Source organism: Vulpes vulpes, chromosome 1 (genome assembly GCF_048418805.1).
Source record: "Vulpes vulpes isolate BD-2025 chromosome 1, VulVul3, whole genome shotgun sequence".
NCBI classification, from domain to species: domain Eukaryota; kingdom Metazoa; phylum Chordata; class Mammalia; order Carnivora; family Canidae; genus Vulpes; species Vulpes vulpes.
In genome coordinates, this window is record NC_132780.1 from 88020790 (window position 1) to 88040115 (window position 19326).

A 19326-nucleotide genomic window follows, 5' to 3' on the forward strand; every position below is an offset into this window, starting at 1 on the left:
TTCTTTTTTCCTCTTTCTTCACTAGATTGCTCCTCTAGGACAGGAATCCCTAGTGCCTAGAACATAGTGTTTATAAAAATATTTGTTTGAGGAGGAGGACTCCTGGAATCAGCACAGTGGAAAGCACCGGGAATCTATCTTTTCACCCACGTAACAATTGCACTGGCAGAGTCTGTCTAACATAACTATTTTAGAGCTCTGGAATTGACCGAAGGCTTGCCATTTCGACAGGAAGGCTTGGATAACAAATTGTGGCTAATTTCAGTCACTATGGGTTCTTAGCTCAGCAGCAGCCGCCTACCCCACACCCCAGCCCTGGGGAGTGGAGCTGCGCACATGTTCGGGAAGGAGCGTGCACCCTGTTTGCAGGGGCCGGGGTGTTCTGACTGCCCATTGCTGTTTTTCATGAGGGACCCGAAGACATAGAGGTGGGCAGCCACTGTTAGTTGTTGTGAGCCCCTCTGAAGTGATTAAAAATCCTTCTAGGGGACTTAAAAAAAGCCCCCCCCCCCCCTTTGAAAGACAGACATTAAAGGCTAGAATATTCAAAAGCAACTGCATATGCAGGGGAAATAGTTACTGTGTCTGCCCAGTAGAAAGGTACAGGCTCAGAAAAGATCTGAAAAACTTTAGGTCTATACTTTAGGCTATTCTCAGCCTACAACAATCAACAAAACAAAAAGAAAAAAAAAAAAAGAAAAACAACAACAAAAAAGCAAATTCTAGGGAAGAGGGCAAACTTTATTTCCAGAGTTACCACATTTTTAGATTCAAATGTCCGGTTTTCAAAAACAAAAACAAAAAAAACAACAAAACACCACAAGACATACAAAAAGCCCCAGGGAAGTATGGCTCATTAAAAGGAAAAAATTAACAAACAAAATCTTTCCTGAAAGAGACAAGACGGTAAACCTACTAAACAAAGGATTTAAAACAGCTTTTTAGAAGATGATCAAAGAACTGAAGGAAGATGTGAGAAAGTCAAGAAAATAACTTATGAACAAAATGAAAATACCAATAAAGAGAACATCTAAAAGAACCCAAAAAGTCATCCTAGAGCTGAGAAGTACAATAACTAAAATGAAAATTTCGCAAGATAGAAATAGCCTAAGTAAAAGAAAAAGAACTAATTGCAAGCTGTCTACAGAAAGAGCATGTTAAATATATGGACAAGTACATCAAAACTAAAAGGATGAGAAGATATTATCCCTAAATTAATCCAAAGAAAGCTGGGATGGAAATATTAATCTCTGACAAAGTAGGTTACAGAGTCAAAAACACTGCCAGTGTTAGAGATGGTTCCATAATGACAAGGGGCCAATTCATCAATACGACATAACAATCCTAAACATATGTGTACCTAAAAACAGAGTTTCAAAATACATGCAGGAAAGACTGAGAACAGCTAGGACAAAGTGAAGAATCTTACATTATACTTGGGAATTTCAATATTTCTTTTTGAGTAATTGAACAAACTGCGAGATAATCAGTACGAATATAAAAGTCTTGAGAAATAATATCAACTGACTTGTCCTATGTGACATTTATAAAACACTATCCAATGATAATGAAATATACATTTTTCTTAAGAACACCTAGAGGGATCCCTGGGTGGCGCAGCGGTTTAGCGCTTGCCTTTGGCCCAGGGCGCGATCCTGGAGACCCCGGATCCAATCCCACATCGGGCTCCCGGTGCATGGAGCCTGCTTCTCCCTCTGCCTGTGTCTCTGCCTCTCTCGCTCTCTCTCTCTCTCTCTCTCTCTCTCTGTGACTATCATAAAAAAAAAAAAAGACACCTAGAATATTTATCAACATAGACTATGTTTGGGGCTGTAAAACAAGTCTCAATAAGGTTTTAAAGGATTCAAATATGTGAATTATGTTCTCTGATCATAGGAAAATGAAATTGGAAATCAAAAAGAAGTATCACTTGAAAATCTTTAAATTATATGCAAACTAAGAAAGTAACAAAATAGCCTGTGAATCAAAAAAAGAAATAAGACGAGAAATCAGAAGTGATTCTGCATGAATAAAAATGAAAGCCCAACACTGTCTAAATTTGTGAAATGTCACTAAAGTAGCTCTTCTGGGGAAATTTATAGTGCTAAACATCTATACTAGAAAATAAGAAATATGTGAAACCAAAGACCTCAGCTTCTAACTTAAGAAATTAAGAAAAGTAAAACAAATTAAATTGGAAGTGAAGAAAGAGAAGGATAAGGATTAAAAAGAAGAGTAGCAAAAAATAAAGTCGAAACAGAAAAGTCAATGAGAAAGTCAAAGAGGGGCACTTGGGTGGCTCAGGCAGTTAAGCATCTGACTTAGGCTCAGATCCTGATCCCAGAGTCCCAGGATGGAGCCCTGCTTGGGCTCTATCCTCAGTGGAAGGTTGCTTGCCTTCTCTCTCTGCCCCCCCTGCCCCCGCTTGGTGCTCTTACTCTCAAATAAATAAATAAATAAATAAATAAATAAATAAATAGATAGATAGATAAATAAATACAATCTTCTTTTTTTTTTAAAGAGAAAGTCAAAGAAATCAAAGGTGATTCCTTGAGATCAGCGAAATTGATAAACCTCTAGATAAACAGATTATAAAAAAAGAAGAAAACAATTTACAATTATCTGGAATGAGTTAACATGACTACAGATTCTGTAGGTATTATAATGATTGTAAAGGAATGAACAATTTTATGGCAATGATTTTGACAACTTGAATGCAATAGACAGCTCTTTGAAAGACACAATTTTCCATGGTTCACTCAAGAAGGAATAGGTAACTTAAATAGTACTATATATATTAAAGAAATCAAATTGCAGTTAAAAATTCCAGCCTGAGATGACTTTGCTGGTGCATTCTATTTGACATTTAAGGACAAAATAAAATAACTCTTTCAGGAATGAAAGAGAAAGGAATGCTTTCCAACTCACCTTATGAGTCCAAAATTACTTTGATAGCAAATAAAGATATTAAAAATACAGATCATAGATTACTTATGAGCATAGATGCAAATTTGGCCCAAAATGATCTATACATTTAACATAACCCCAATTAAAATCTCACCAAGTATTCTTGCAAAAATTGAAAGGCTGATTCTAAGACTCCTATGGAAATGCAAAGGTAACCAAAAGAACATGAAAAAGCAAAACAAATTAGAAAGCAATACCTGTCTTTGACAAGGTCAAAGTCAGTCCATTAGAGAAAAATAAGCCTACTAAGTTGAACCCCTATACAGACCCTTGTTGGGGTTTGGCTATAGTCTTTTTTTTTTTTTTTAATTTTTATTTATTAATTCATGAGAGACACAGAAAGAAAGAGCCAGAGACATAGGCAGAGGGAAAAGCAAGCTTCCTGCAGGGAGCCCTACACAGGACTCCATTCCAGTGCTTAACCAATGAGCCACGTGGGCATCCTTTGACTGTAGTCTTCAATCTGTCTTGTATTTTCTTTTCAGATTTCTCAGGTAGGTGCCTTTTAAATTCTGTCTAGAGATTTTGACTGTAATGAGAAGGAAAGATAGGATAATCAGTTTACTACAGCTTGGCTGGTACCAAAAGTCAGTAATTCCTTAATAGATCAAAAGTCCCTTTTGGAGTATTATTTAATATTTTGTTATTTTCTGCTTTCGTATTTATTATTCGTTTTCTTTATATTTCTTTAGATTTAATTAATCCATGACATTATGATGCTAACAAAAATTCTAGATGTAAAAATTCAATGAGAGAAGAAAGGCAAGGACTTCAGTCCTATATCAGTTAACTTCTGAGCAAAGGCTATGCCTTTTTTCTTTTTTTGTCATTATCTTTCTAACCAAAGACATATTTTTTCTCCTTAGTTCCTAAACTCTTTGTTGTTTGTTTGTTTTTAGTTAATTGTGGTAGGTTGTAATTTTCTGCAAAGACAGATGAATGATAATCCATGATTTAGTGATTTGATGGGTTTTGCATGCCAGATATATTGCAGTATAGTGGAATTCTGGAATAGGACCTGGATTCAAATTTAGAACCTATACTATATCAGCTGTAGGACCTTGATAAATCACTTAAACTCTCCTCAGATTCATTATCTTTAAAGTTGAGGTAGTATGTCTACTAGATATTATTAGGAGTATTAAAGGAGATTTTGTATGTAAGGTATCTTGCACATAGCTAGCATGTAGTAAGCATTAAGTTCATGATAGCTATTCATTAATCATGGTACATGAATATTTTTATTGATGACATACTTATTCTGATGTTTCATAACATTTCTTTAAACATTATTCATTTATTTAACATACAGTGTATTATTAATTTCAGGGGTAGAAGTTAGTGATTTATCAGTTGCATATAATATCTAGTGTTCATTATATCAAGTACCCTCCTTAATGCCCATCATCCAGTTACCCCATCCCCCAACACTCTCCTCTTCAGCAACCTCACTTTGTTCCCTACAGTTAAGAGTCTCTTATGGTTTGCCTCCCTCTCTGTTTTTATCTTATTTTCTTTTTCCTTCCCTTCCCCTATGTTCATCTGTTTTGTTTCTTAAATTTCATGTATAACAAATAAATTTTTATTTTTAAAAATTTTGTACTTTCATGGTTTTAATTTTGTGTGACATTTGATTGGAAAAACTAGAGGGAAATGCTTCTTTCATGATATGATACAGGAGCCTGGATTTTTCTATGCTCAGAAATGATACATGTGCTCCCATTAAGCATCAGCTGGGTTTAAGGAAGAAGTTGGCACTGGGTAACTACCTTGAAAGGCCCCACATAGAGCGTATTGTTGGATATCTTTTCCCTGCCTACGCTGTTGAGTCAAACATACCTTATCTGTGATTTCATGGCCTTGCTTCACTAGATGTTTCTCTGCATGATAAGGATTAATTTAGAAAGCTAATAAACATCACATATAGAGCATATTTATTTTGAAGCGAAACAGAAAAACTTTTTGAAGTGGACTGATTGCAAATATACAATTTGAATTAGTGTTTGCTTCACTTAAATTCAATTATACTTTTTGAGATCATTAAATGTGAAAAATAAACTTCTTAATTCTAAGAGGAGAATGGAATATATAAATTCAACTTTGAGCAGTCTTCATATTATCAATTTTTTCTTAAGATTTCTATTTTGTAAGTGGAAATAGTACAAATAAAATATGAATTTTAACATTAAAGAATAATTAGCCAAAGGTTTAAGGCCCAATCTACTTTAGAAATGAAACAGTTATTTTAAACAAACAATAACTTTATAGCACTCTATTATAAAGTACTAAAATAGTATTTAAGCAGCTCAAGGAAACTAACATGGTAACCAATAATATTAAATTGAATATTCTATGATACAGTGCCTTGCCATACTGTATATTATTTGAATTTTTCCTCTTTACAATTTCAGTCCAAAATTCATAATTAATGCAACAAATCATGAGAGTTATGAAATTCTTAAGGGCTTCTTTCATAGTTTTCATGTGCATTGTTTTTTACAAGTCTCAGTGACATCTCATTATACCTTGAGAAATTTATTCTAGTTTGCTGGCTTTCTTTCACTATATATTCTTCCAAATAATGGAATTAAATATCAAGCCATTCTTTTGTTTTTTAATAAAGATTGTTTTCCTTTCTTGAATTGCCTTCTCACTCACATTGATGGTTTTATTTTTTTCAAATGACTGTACCTTGCATACTTCTCTTGAAAGTGTATATGGTAACTTGTCTTTGAACATGCTTTTCACTTCCCCATTGTGACATTTCAGTACCAGAATCTTAAGTTCTCTTGAACGGTAGGTTGTTTCAAAGACAGTGCTTGAGTTTGCTTTTTAGGCAAGAATGAGCAAACTGCAGCTTCAGGGCCAAATCCAGCCCACTGTACAGCTAGAAGCTAATAATTGTTTTTATGTATTGAAATGGTTGGGAAAAAATTGAGTGGATACTCTGGGAAAAGTTAAAGTAATTTAAATGTAAATTTTTGTGTATATATAATTTTGAATTTTTAAAATTAATTGTTTGTAGAAATGTTCTTTCTTTGTGTATAAGTTCCACATAATATCTTTGATTTTTCCTTTTGGACAGAAAAGTGTAAATATTTAATTACTTGTGATTCACAGAAAACCTTTGCTGACCCTTTAGAGAAATGGATTGTAATTTTTATGAAATACCACATTTTTGTATCAGTTATTTTATTTTATTTTATTTTATTTTAATTTTTAATATACATTTATTTATTTATTTATTTATTTATTTATTTATTTATTTATGAGAGAGAGAGAGAGAGTGTGAGTGGGCAGGGGTGGAGCAGAGGAAGAGGGAGATAGAGAATCTCAAGCAGACTCCCCTCTGACCATGGAGTCGAACTCAGGGCTCTCTCTCACAACCCTGAGATGATGACCTGAGCTGGAATCGAGAGTTGGATGCTTCACTGACTGAGCCACCCAGGTGCCCCTGTATCAGTTATTTTCAAATGATTTAAATGACTGAATGAAATCTGGATTCTAAAAGCAGAAATGAAGTTAATTTAAAAGCAAGTATACTGGATCTATATCTAGGAAAGTATTGGGCTTTTAAGTAATCCTCTGGTAAGAAGACAATATTCATTCTGTAAGGTTTCATAACAGAATCATTTTCTAGAAACAATTTACTTGACATCAAGAAATGGGAATCAATTTAGAATCATAGATTTGTTCTCTCACTCTGAAAAACATTAATTATTTATTTTCTTCATTTCCTAATTTCTTCTTTCTCACACCTGTGGCTTGAGCCACATGGCCAGCCATTTACTTTCCATTTTAGTACCCTCTATAGCTTCCATTCACACGTCTTTTTTTAATGTGTTATCCACGGGTACTGCAAATGCTATCTAATATGCAAGTATGATCATTCTTTTGCAATCTCTTAATAAGTCCAACTGCTGCATCCAATCAAGACTCTATGAACAGATCAGGTTCTATCTGGCCAGCCAAATTTTTCCCCACTCTCTGACATGAACTAGTCACACCGACAAAACTTCCACTTGTACTATGCCATTTTGACTTTTGTCTCAGACTTTGAGTAAACCATTTTTCCTGAAAGGGACAGTTGATTTCCTTGTAGAAATCTCCTCATCCTTTTTGACTTTGCACAAGGACCAGCTCTGAGCTATCTTATGCTTCACCTCTGCTAAGGCTGAAGATGGTAATAATTCTGGGGGTTTCTTAAGTGTTCTGTCCTGACCTTACATCTCTTGTAACATTCACATTGTTGTAATGGTTGAATTGTTCATTTCTCTGTCTTCTCACTAATGTAAAAGTTCCTAAAAGCCATGGCAGAGATGTATCTTTTCCTGTAGCCTCATTTACAAGTAACTTATCTTGCCCACTGTATGTATCAAATGACAAAATCTTTTTCTTCTTACAATTTTGTTAAGTTGAAAGGTTTTCAGTCATTTAAATGCAGCAAGTCTCTGGGCCATGTATGCATGGGAACTTTGTAGGAAAATACATCTGCTATGGCCTGAAAACTTGGAGTCCACTCCCCCTTCTCCAGTTCATATGTTGGATCCTAAGACACAATGTGATGAGACTGAGAAGTGAGGCCTTGGACAGTGATTATGTCATGAAGGTAGATACCTCATGAATGGGATTAGTTCTCTTACAAAAGAGGCACCAGAGAACCCCTTTGCTCTTTCACCATGTGAGGACACAGTGGAAAGACAACCATCTATGAATGAAGAAGCTTACTCTCGATCTGTAGACACTTTGATCTTGGACTTTTCAGCTTCCAGAATTATGAGAAATAAATTTCTGTTGTTTTTAAACCCCCAGTTTATGGTAATCTATTATAACAACCCAAAGAGACTAAGAAAACATCTGAGGAAAAAGTGGAAGCTTTATGCATTGCTTGTCAAAAGCAGAATAAAATAAATTCATAAATACATGTTAGTTCTGTTGTGCGTGTCATGAATTGATAAGGTGTTAATAACTGGCCTAAGCATTTATATTGTCATCCCTGAAAATCAAAGACTGCTTCTACGTGGGAATTTGTGTGACAAATGTGTCAAATTGGTGAATTGAGAGTATCTACAGGGTTTTGTCCTCATGCATTTCCACTAAGATATGTATGTGTGTGTTATGTATACATATCTATAATATACATATGAAAGAATAGAGGATTACATTTTATTTCTTTTTGGCCTTATTGAGTGTTTTCCTTGTGCCTCCTAAATTATTCTTTTGTAGATGAAGTAAACAAAATACTTAAGAGGACTGTGATAATTCAAAATCAAAGTCTCTAAGGAGAGCAGTGAATAAAAAATACATTGTTTACTCTCCTTGAATCATTTACGTGAATGTGAACATTATTTACTTCAACAAATGCTCCATTCTGCATTGGAAGGAACTATTTTGCAATATTTGGAAGATCATTTTTATAAAGTATTCAATTTCACATAATTGACTGTATAATTTTTAAACAATGGTGTTCAAGATAAATAGTTATTTAGGACAACATCCCTACACTATCAAAAAAATATAGCATATAGAAAGTATTAAGATTTGTTGCTCAGAATATACACAATTAAATATCCACTTGCCTGTTAAAAATAAGACTATTTTATATTATATTATTATATTATAATAATTATAGTATTTAATTATAGATGTTACATTTATATTATTATAAATTTATTATTATATAATATTATAAATGCAAACTAAGGATATGTTTTTTTGAGATTGTCTTCTCTTTAATTGATATTGTGGGTTTTTAAAAAGATTTTATTTATTCATTTGAGAGAAAGGGAGTGAGAGAGAGAGAGAGCACAAGCAGGGGAAATAGCAGAGGGAGAGGGGGAAGCCGGCTCCCCACTGAGCAGGAAACCCTCTACTGGTCTCAATCCCAGGACCCTGGGATCAAGGCCTGAGCCAAAGGCAGACACTTAACCCACTAAGCACCCCATGCACCCTGATATTGTGTTATTCACAGTAAATGGGTGGAAGTAAACCATTGAAAGTTGAGAATGGTATTCAAATGAATAAGCACTTAATATCAAAAGTTTCTTCAGTCCTATCAAGAAAACTCAAATAGTTTGTAGTGATGTAAACAGTTAACAGATTAAACAGTGCTATAACTGTTTGTTTACTTAACCCTTTAAAAGAGCTATGATATTTTATTGATATCTGTCCATAGATTTGCCTCAGAATTTAGTCTCTAGTATTTTCTTTGGAATAGTGTTCACCTTTTCTTAGATGAAAAGAAAGTTACTGTGGTTAGCATCTGGAAGTCTACATTCTTAATGTTCCAAAGCTTTCTAGTGACATAATCAATCTAAGGTAATAAAATGTGTTCATAATGGATTGTACAAAATGTTATCTTTTATTGTATTAACAAGTTTTAAAATTCAAATTAATATAATAATAACCTTAAAAGACTATAATTAGCACAAAAATTTAAAAATATCAATACTTAGGTACCATTGAGAACATTTCCTATCAGCCCTACCCAGTATCAAGTGCTGATTACTTAGTCTAATCTTTCTTGGATACAGGCTATAGCACACAGCTTTAATTTGGTTTATTTAAAATAAAGTGATTTACTTTATTTTATATGTTGTATTTTGAACAGTATGTTTAAATGAAGTCTATGAAGCCCTTGCTCATTTTTCTAGAGAGTTAATTTTTAAACCTTTGTTTGAATAAATCAATACATCTGTGCCTGGAATAATCATTGTACTTGCTTTGTCTCTCTCTGTCTTTAAAAACTTTACAAGGATATATACGTGTGTGTGTGTGTGTGTGTGTGTGTGTGTGTGTATAATTCTCATCTATGTTATCCTGTAGGTAAGGTATTTTTTCCCTCTGTCTTCTTTCAGAATTTTCTTATTTGTCTTTGATTTTCTGTAGTTTGAAAACAATATGCTTAGGTCTTGTTTGTTTATTTGAGATTCTTTTTTGCTGAGGGTGGGTGGGGGGTTTGTCTTACTCGGCATTCTCTGAGTTTCCTGAATGTGTGGTTTTGTGTCTGTCATTAAATTGGGGAAATTTGCAGTCCTTATTGCTTCAAATATTTTGACTGTTCATTCTCTTTTCTCTGTCTGATAGTCTCATTACTCCTATGTTACACTTTTTGTAGCTGATCCACAGTTCTTGGATATACTGTTTGGTTTTTTTGTCTTTGCTCCTTTTGCTTTTTCAGTTTGGGTAGTTTCTTTTTTTAAGATTTTTTTTTTTTACTTTTTATTTATTATTTATGATGGTCACACAGAGAGAGAGAGAGGGGCAGAGACATAGGCAGAGGGAGAAGCAGGCTCCATGCACCGGGAGCCCGATGTGGGATTCGATCCCAGGTCTCCAGGATCGCGCCCTGGGCCAAAGGCAAGCACTAAACCGCTGCGCCACTCAGGGATCCCTCAGTTTGGGTAGTTTCAATTGAGGAATCCTCAGGCTCTGAACTTCTTTCCTCAGCCATATCCAAGTGTACTAATAAGCTCATCAAAGGCATTTTTTCATCTCTGTTACAGTGTGATCGCTAGCATTTTTGTTGATTTTCCATCTCTCCGCTTACATTACCTGCCTGTTCTTGGATGCTATCTACCTTGACCATTAGAGTCCTGAATATGCCCATCATAGCTATATTAAGTTCTGGACTGATAATTCCAGTTCCCTGCTGTGTCTGATTCTGATGCTTGCCCTATCTTTTCAAGTTTTTTTTTAAAGATTTTATTTATTTATTCATGAGAGAAACACAGAGAGAGAGAGACAGAGAGAGAGAGAGGCAGAAGCAGGCTCCATGCAGGCAGCCCGTCGTGGGACTCGATCCTGGGTCTCCAGGACCACGCCCTGGGCTGAAGGTGGCGCTAAACCGCTGAGCCACCCGAGCTGCCCAAGTTGTATTTTTGGCTATGAGTATGTCTTGTAATTTTTTTGATAGCCAGGCATGTTCTTGCAGGTAAAAGGACCTGTTCTAAACAGGCTTTTCAGGCTCTGGTGGTGAGTAGGGGGAGGGGAAGTGTTTTCTAGTCCTGTAATGAGATCTCAGTCTTTTCGCCAGTATATGCCTCTGGACCGTCACCTTCATAAGTGTGTCTCAGTTTTTTCCTCCACCTTTGGATGAGACAGAATGACTAGAGTGGGCTGGAGTGGAGTACTTCCCTTCTCACAGTAGAAGGCTAGAGGGGACATGAGTTAAGTCTGCCCTTCCCCCAGGTCAGTTAGGCTCTGACACTTCCCCAGCAGTAGGCTCTGGTTAACTAGTTTCTCCTGAGGGCAGGCCTTGTGAAGAACACAATGCTCTGGCCAATTTCAGAATCCCCTTCTTCCTGCTGGAAGCCCAAGGGGATTTTTCTCCAATATTTACTGTGGGAATCTGGTCAAACTGGAGGTAAATATTACAAACCATGGGGCTCCCCTGGAGTTTTTAACACTGGGAGCTGTCCACACTCAGCCTCCAGCAATTCATCAGTTACAGGTCAGGTTTTCTTACATTAGTTATCAAGGAGATTTCTGCTCTGAGTTTCTTCTGGTGAGTCTTGACTTCTTGCATTTGCCTGTTTCTCCAATCTGGGAGAAAGCAGTTGTCTTTGTGTCTTCCTCTCTCTTATGAATCCAAAACACATTGCTGATTTTTCCGTCTTTTCAGCTTTTTCCTTTTAAGACCAAGTGAGGACTTCCAAGCCCCTTCACATGGAACTGGAACCTGAAAGTCCTTTCAGAATTATTTTATCTTTCTCTTTGGTTTGGAGGAGTTGATGTATTATTGTCATGAATTTTTCCTTAAAGGTTTGTTAGAAGTTATCAGGGGAAGTGATTCTTGTCTTGAATCTTGGGGAGGATATTTTAACAAATGTAATTTTTAAATAGGTGTAAGGTTATTTTGATTGTTTCTTCTTGAGTGAGCTTTGGTAATTTCTGACTTTCAAATAATGTATCCATTTCATCTAAGTTGTTAAATTTATTAAGATTGTTTATGTTATTTTTTATTATTTAAATGTCTATGGGAACTGCAGTGATGATTCTTTTTCATTCCTGATATTGATAACTTGCATCCTTTTTATTTTTTTCCTGAGCAGTCTGGACTATTGACAGTTTGGGCAGGATAATCCTTGTGAGGACTGTTCTGTGCACTATAGAGTATTCATCAGCATCCTTGGTCTCTATCCACTAGATGTCAGAAGCGTGTCTACCTGACCACCTAAACTATATATAGACCTTGACAAATGTACCTGGGGAAAAAAGTCCCTTCTGGTTGAAAACTATTGATCTGGCTAGATATAATTGAAGGTACTAATTCTTTCAAAGACTTGACTTTTGGTTTCATTGATATTCTCTGGTTTTCTGCCCTTTCTTTCTTTCTTTCTTTCTTTCTTTTTTTTCTTTCTTTGCTTGTTTTATTTTTAATTAAAAATTTTATTGAAATTCAATTTAGTTAACATATACTGTATTACTAGTGTCAGGGATAGAATTTAGTGATTCATCAGTTGCATATAACACCCAGTGTTCATTCCATCAAGTGCCTCCTTAATGCCCATCACCTAATTACCCATCCCCCCAACTCAGGTCCCTCCAATAGCCCTGTTCCCTTTATAGAGTTAAGAATTTCTTATGGGGGGTGCCTGGGCGGCTCAGCAGTTGAGCATCTGCCTTCAGCTCGGGCTCTCTGCATGGAGCCTGCTTCTCCCTTTGCAGACAGAGGTCTCTGTCTCTCTCTGTGTCTGTCATGAATAAATAAATAAAATCTTAAAAAAAAGAATCTCTTATGGTTTGCCTCTCTCTAGGTTTTTATCTATTTTCTTTTTTCTTCCCTTCTTTTATGTTCATCTGTTTTGTTTCTTAAAATCCATATATGAGCAAAATAATATGATATTTTTATTTCTCTTATTTTACTTAGATTATACATTCTAGGTCCATTCATATTGTTGCAAATGTAAATATTTCACTTTTATTTATTTAGTTTTCATTTTTATAGCTGAATATAATATTCCATTGTGTGTGTGTCTTTTTAAAGTTTTTTTTATTTATTTTATTTATTTATTATATTTATTTATTTTTTATTTATTTTATTTTGTTTATTTATTTCACACACAGAGAGAGAGAGAGAGACACACACAGGCAGAGGGAGAAGCAGGCTCCATGCACCGGGAGCCCGACGTGGGATTCAATCCCGGGTCTCCAGGATCGCGCCCTGGGCCAAAGGCAGGCGCTAAACCGCTGCGCCACTCAGGGATCCCTGTGTGTATGTCTTTATTCATTCATCAGGATGGACACTGGGCCGCTTCCATAATTTGGCTATCATAAATAATACTGCTTTAAACATAGGGGTGCATGTATCACGATGAATTAGCGTTCCTTCTTTTTTTTTTTTTTTTGAATTTTTTTGGGTGGATAACTAGTTGTTTGATTACTGGATTATAATGTAGTTCTGTTTTTAACTTTTTGAGGAAACTCCATACTGTTTTCCAAAATGGCTATACCAGCTTGCATTCCCACCAACAGTGTATAAGGGTTCCTTTTTCTCCACATAGGATGTGGAGAAACCAACTCTTGTTGTTTCTCGTGTTTTAAAATTTAGCCATTCTGACTAGTATGAAGTTGGAATTGCCTTTTAATTCTTCTTTTACTCAGGTTAATTAGAAATGTGTTGCCTCATTTTTCTAATATTTGAGGAGTTTGGGGTTTTTTGAAGAATTTATTTATTTGTTTGTTTGTTTGTTTATTTATTTATTTATTTATAAAAGGTGGGGTGAGTAGGGGTAGGGGCAAAGGGAGACAAGGAGAGAGAGTCTCAAGTAGACTCCACTCTGAGCACTGAGCGGGACATGGGGCTCAATCTCACAACCTTGAGATCATTACCTGAGCTGAAATCAAGAGTCCGACACTCAACTGACTTAGACACCCAGATACCCCAACAAGTATCTTTTTTATTACCAATTTCTGTTTTTCACAATATATTTTACATTAGTTTTTCTTGCTTAGTCATAAGCAACTCCTGTGCTTTACAGTACTAGCATATTTTAATTTGTCCAAAGCAGATTTTTACTACTCAACAGCCATATTTGGCTAGTGTCTGCCGTATTAGAAAGCATAATTTATTTTATTTCTGTATTTTCACTTTTAACTGTGTAATTCTATTTATATGGATTTTCATTGCATTTTAATTTTTCTTTTTATCCTCCGATAATATTTGCCTTTTAAGTTTTAATATTTATAATAATCTTATTGTTATGCTAATTTTCTATTTGTTAGATCAACACATTTTCTTCTTTTCCTCTTTTCTTGCCGCTTGTGAATTAATGGAATTTTTTATTTTCATTTTATTTCCATTCTTTGCTTATTATCTATATTACTTTGTTTTAATTTTTTGGTAGTTGCCCTGGAGTAAAATACCCAAATTTCACTTATCAAAGCCTACCTTCAAATGGTATTAAATTATTTCACATGAAGTGTAGGAACCTACCAGAGTGCACTTTCATTTTGCTTCTCCTCTTATTTAGCTTATTTTTAATATATGATAAATATATGTCACAACATTTACAAAGAATTACTGTTTTGATTAAATTATTATATTTTAAAGTTTTTAAAAAATGTTTTATTGACTTTTTTTGTAATGTTTTTCAGTTTTCAACTTTATTGATTTCTGCTTTGATGTCCTTTGTCTTTATGTTTTGGATTTATTTTGCTCTTATTTTTCTGGTTTCTTCCAGACTGTTCAACTCTGACGCCCACATCTCCAACCTAGCTCTTCCCACAGCTCCTAGTAGGTAGAAATGGGAGCTCTGGATCAGGAGATACCTTCCAGTGTGGTGCTAGCAGGCAAGGTCCCTCTTGCATAGGAAAAAGCAGTGAGGATGGGGGTGGGTCACCATGCCGACCTGGGCCTGATGTCCCTAAGTGCTCCTCCTGGTACTCCCCTCCCAGCTGATGTTTGTTCAAGTGTTGATGCTTCTGACAGACTTTATTCCTGGAAGGAGGTCTGTGTTTTTACTATCCTTGATTTGTATGGTTTCTTGAACGTCTTTTAACAAGATGTTAGAACTAAAAAAAAAAAAAAAAAAAAAAAAAAAGGTAGGAACCTAGACTCTTTATTTGAGACTTTTCTTTGTTTCTTTTCTTTTTTTTTTAAGGTTTTATTTACTCATTCATGAGAGACATACAAAGAGAGGCAGAGACATAGGCAGAAGAAGAGGCAGGCTCCCCGCAAGAAACCTTATGCAGGACTGGATCCTAGGACCTCAGGATCATAAGCTGAGCTGAAGGCAGATGCTTAACCCCTGAGTCACCCAGGTGCCCCGACTTTGAGCATTAACTGTGTTAATTTCCCTCTTGGTGCTGCTTTAGTTGCATCCTATATTTTTAAATATGTTTTTATTTTCACTCAGGCCCATGGTTTTTGTTTTAAAGATTTATTTATTTGAGAGAGAGAGAGAGAGAGCATGTATGAGCAGGAGGAGGGGCCGAGGGAGGGAGAAAGAGAGAGGGTCTTAAGCAGATTCCATGCTGAGTGTGGAGCTCAATGTGGAACTTGATGCCAGGACCCTGAGCTCATGACTCGAGCTGAAATCAAGAGTAGGCACTCAACTGACTGAGCCACACAAGTATTCCAGATCCACTGCTTTTTGCAACAATTTCTTTTGAGCCTTTTTCTTTGACATATGGCTTATTGTTTAATCTCCACAGGTTTAGAGATCTTCCTGTTTATCTGTTACTGGTTTCTAGTTTGATACCCTTAAATTAGTTAATACTCTCTGTATGATCTCACTTCCTTTGAACTTATTAGATTTTCTTTTTATGGCCTAGATTTATATAACCTATCTTACGAATATAACATGGATACTGAAAAAAATGGCATTCTGTGGATCTTAATTTGAGTCTTCTGTGTAGGTTCATTAGTTCTTGTTAGGTGATTATGTTGTTTACCTTAATTTTTGAAGACTATATTTTTTGTATTCAGAATTATTTTTTGATTGTTATTGGTTTTAGCATCTTGAAGCTAGAATTGCAGTTTCTTCTGGCTTCCTTATTGCTGTTAATAACCGTCATTCTCTCATTTTTTTTGAAGGTAATCTGTATTTTTATTGTGCTTGCTTTGAGGAGCCTTTGGGAAGAATTATTGTAATTTCAAATTATGGTCCACTGGTGGCAATTCATTTTATAATTAGGCAAATCCTATAATAGTTTTATCAATTGATTGAATTTTAGAATCATTTTTTAACTGATCCAAAAACAAGCTGAAGAAATTCTCGTGTCAGGAATGTGAAATCAGCATAGATTTTTGTGTAGTTCTCCAACGTCTTTCATAAAATTCATAGAAATCAACTAAGGGTAGAATGAAAGCAAAAAGACAACTTAGCATTAGCTAGCCAACTTTGTTATCTTTTTAGTCATTTGTGCTTTCCCCTTATTTTTTAAGTGCCTGTATTGTTCTACCTTCTGCAGTATTTCCCTCAACTGGGACATTTTCCTAGGTCACCACTAACAAAATCATTAGCAAGGAATCCACCTTTTCCCAGGATAGCTTCTTCTGTTATTAAAAGGTGTTTTGGCCACTCTCAAATTACCACCTGCTTGATTGGGTTGCTTCTGGTACTACTGGTGCTAGCCTGCCTTCTGAGATGTAGACACCAAAATAGGATTAATGCAAAAAGACTGTATTGGGAGAAATGCTTCTTTGAAGGAAAAAAAGAAAGCTTACCAGGAAAAGCTGGAAGAAATAGCAGACATAATAAGAGTCTGACCCCGAATAAAGTGGAGACAGGAAAGGTTGAGTGAAAGCCTCCTGATGTCCATAGTCTAAGGAATCTTTGGTTAAGCTATCATAGAGCCTTCAAGCCAAAGGTATCCTTTAGAAGAGTCCCATGTGTCCCAGGAGTGGCTACACCTTATCATTCTTGTGGGGTTCTGTCACTGGTTAGGAGCAGCCCAGGGAACCTTGGCTTTGTTCTAAATGCAGCCATGGATTTCAGAGCACTCTATCTGGGACCTTGGTTCATTACATCCTGTAGTTTGAGATCTCTTTGGTGCATACTCAAGGCAGCCATGGATTCTTAACTTTATAAAAACTTTTATCTTAGTGCTCAGTGATATCACTGCTGGCCTTTACCTAAAAATACACTGTGGCTTATTGAACTAGTACCCTCTATTCTAGAGAAGATATGTTAGTAGCATTAATATCTCTATCTTACAGGTGAAGAAAATGAAGTTAAGGGACAAATAATTTTCTCCTATTCATTTAGCTAGCTAATGAGAAAACTTAAGATTCAAATTCCCATCTGTCTGAATCCCAAATCCACACTGAAACTACTATGCATACTGTGAGACAAAATGCCTTTAGAGTTTGATGTTACCAATAGTCAAAAAATCAATAATTGCTTTTTTTTTTGGAGGAAAAAGTTAGTAGGATCTGAGAGTATAAGGCCAGAGGGTGGGGGAAGAAGAATATGATTTTATTTATTTTTTAAAAGATTTTATTTATTTATTTATTTATTTATTTATTTATTTATTTATGAGATACACAGAGAGAGAGAGGCAGAGACAGAGGCAGAAGGAGAAGCCGGCTCCACGCAAGGAGCCCGATGCAGGACTTGATCCCAGATCCCAGGATCACTGCCTGAGCCAAAGGCAGATGCTTAACTACTGAGCCACCCAGGCGTCCCTTTATTTTATTTTTAAAATAAATTAATGAACTTTGTTCCTTTTCCAGATTTCCTGGGCCACTCTTGGCTTTTTGCATTTCCATATAAATTTTAGCATCAATTTGTCAAATCTCCCTCTACCAAAGATACCCCAAAACTTACTAAAATTCAGGCTGAGATTGTATTGAATCTCTAGATCAGTTCTGAAGGAATTATAATATTGAACATTCCGGCTCATAAATCTAACAACTATTCATTTATTTAAGTTTTTTTTGTTTTATTTACTTTTTAAAATATTGATCTCTGGGTACTTACTGTTTTTTTTAATGCTATTGTAAACAGTACACTTTAAAAATTTAAGTTTCTAAATGTTGGTGGCATATAGAAGTACAAGTGAATTTTGTATATATCTTGGTATTCAGAAATCTTGTTAATTCTATTAGTTTATGGGTAAATTCTTTTAGATATATACTTAATCATGTCATCTGCAAATAATGGCATTTTATATTTTTCCCACTCAATTCAAATTAAAAAAAAATATTTCCCTGGCTTTAAGACCTCAGGTGCTATCTTTGCCCAATATATAGTGAAGTTGAAAGAATTTTATAGCAGACAGCTGTATACCCACCACCTAGATCTTACCATTCTAGATTTACTAAGTTTACCATACTTGCCTTCAATGCATCCGTCCTTTTACGTATCCAACAATCCATTCTTTATTTTACTCTTTTTTTAGATGCATTACTACACTTCTCTCTAACTACTTTGGCATGCCCTATCATTCTCTAGTGCCATTGTGAATAAGAATAATAAGAATGTTGTTTCCTGCAGGTTTTGTGTAGGTAATCTTTATCAGATTAAGATAGTTTCCTGATTTATTTTAGTTTGCTAAAATAAACATTTATATCTCTTGATGATTGTTGAATTAGTTTTTTTTTTTTTTTTTTTTTACAAAAGAAAGGATTGGGTGATAGTGAAACAAAAAGGATGAAATAATTTTAGAAGAAAAAATTATACAGTTTTATTTACATGTCTCTAGGGATTTCTTATATATGGCAACATGGTAAGAGTTAAGCTAGCGAAACATAACATACTCACCAGAGTAAGTAAACCTGGGCTAAGAGTCATCCCACTTAAGAAATTGTCAAATGGGGAAGCCCGGGTAGCTCAGCAGTTTAGCGCCGCCTTCAGCCCAGGGTGTGATCTTGGAGACCAGGATCGAGTCCACATTGGGCTCCCTGCGTGGAGCCTGCTTCTCCCTCTGTCTGTGTCTCTGTGTCTTTCATGAATAAATATATAAAATCTTAAAAAAAGAGAAATTGTCAAATGTTAATATTTTCTGGATGTAAGAGATTATCATTATTCTTAATTTAGAAATATAAGTTTAATAGACTTACATGCTTTTAAGAATTTAATTCAGAATATATTTTTCAATGTTTAATCTAGAATACTATCCTAGTTCCGTAGATAAAAGCATATATATTTCATAACGATACAATTTAATTTGTAAAAATATTAATAGCCTTCTTTTGCCTATATGATGTATCTTACAATCTAACAGAAATTTAGGTGTTTACAGAAATTACAGGGTTCCTTTTTTGATGTGTGATAACAGCTTTGATATTATTTAGCCACAAGAACTGAGAAGGGAAGATCTTATGTGAACGAGAGGCAGTCATTTAGGATATGATCCTCAAATATCTTAAAAGTACTCAAAAAAATTAAGAATGAGTGATTAACTCTTGAA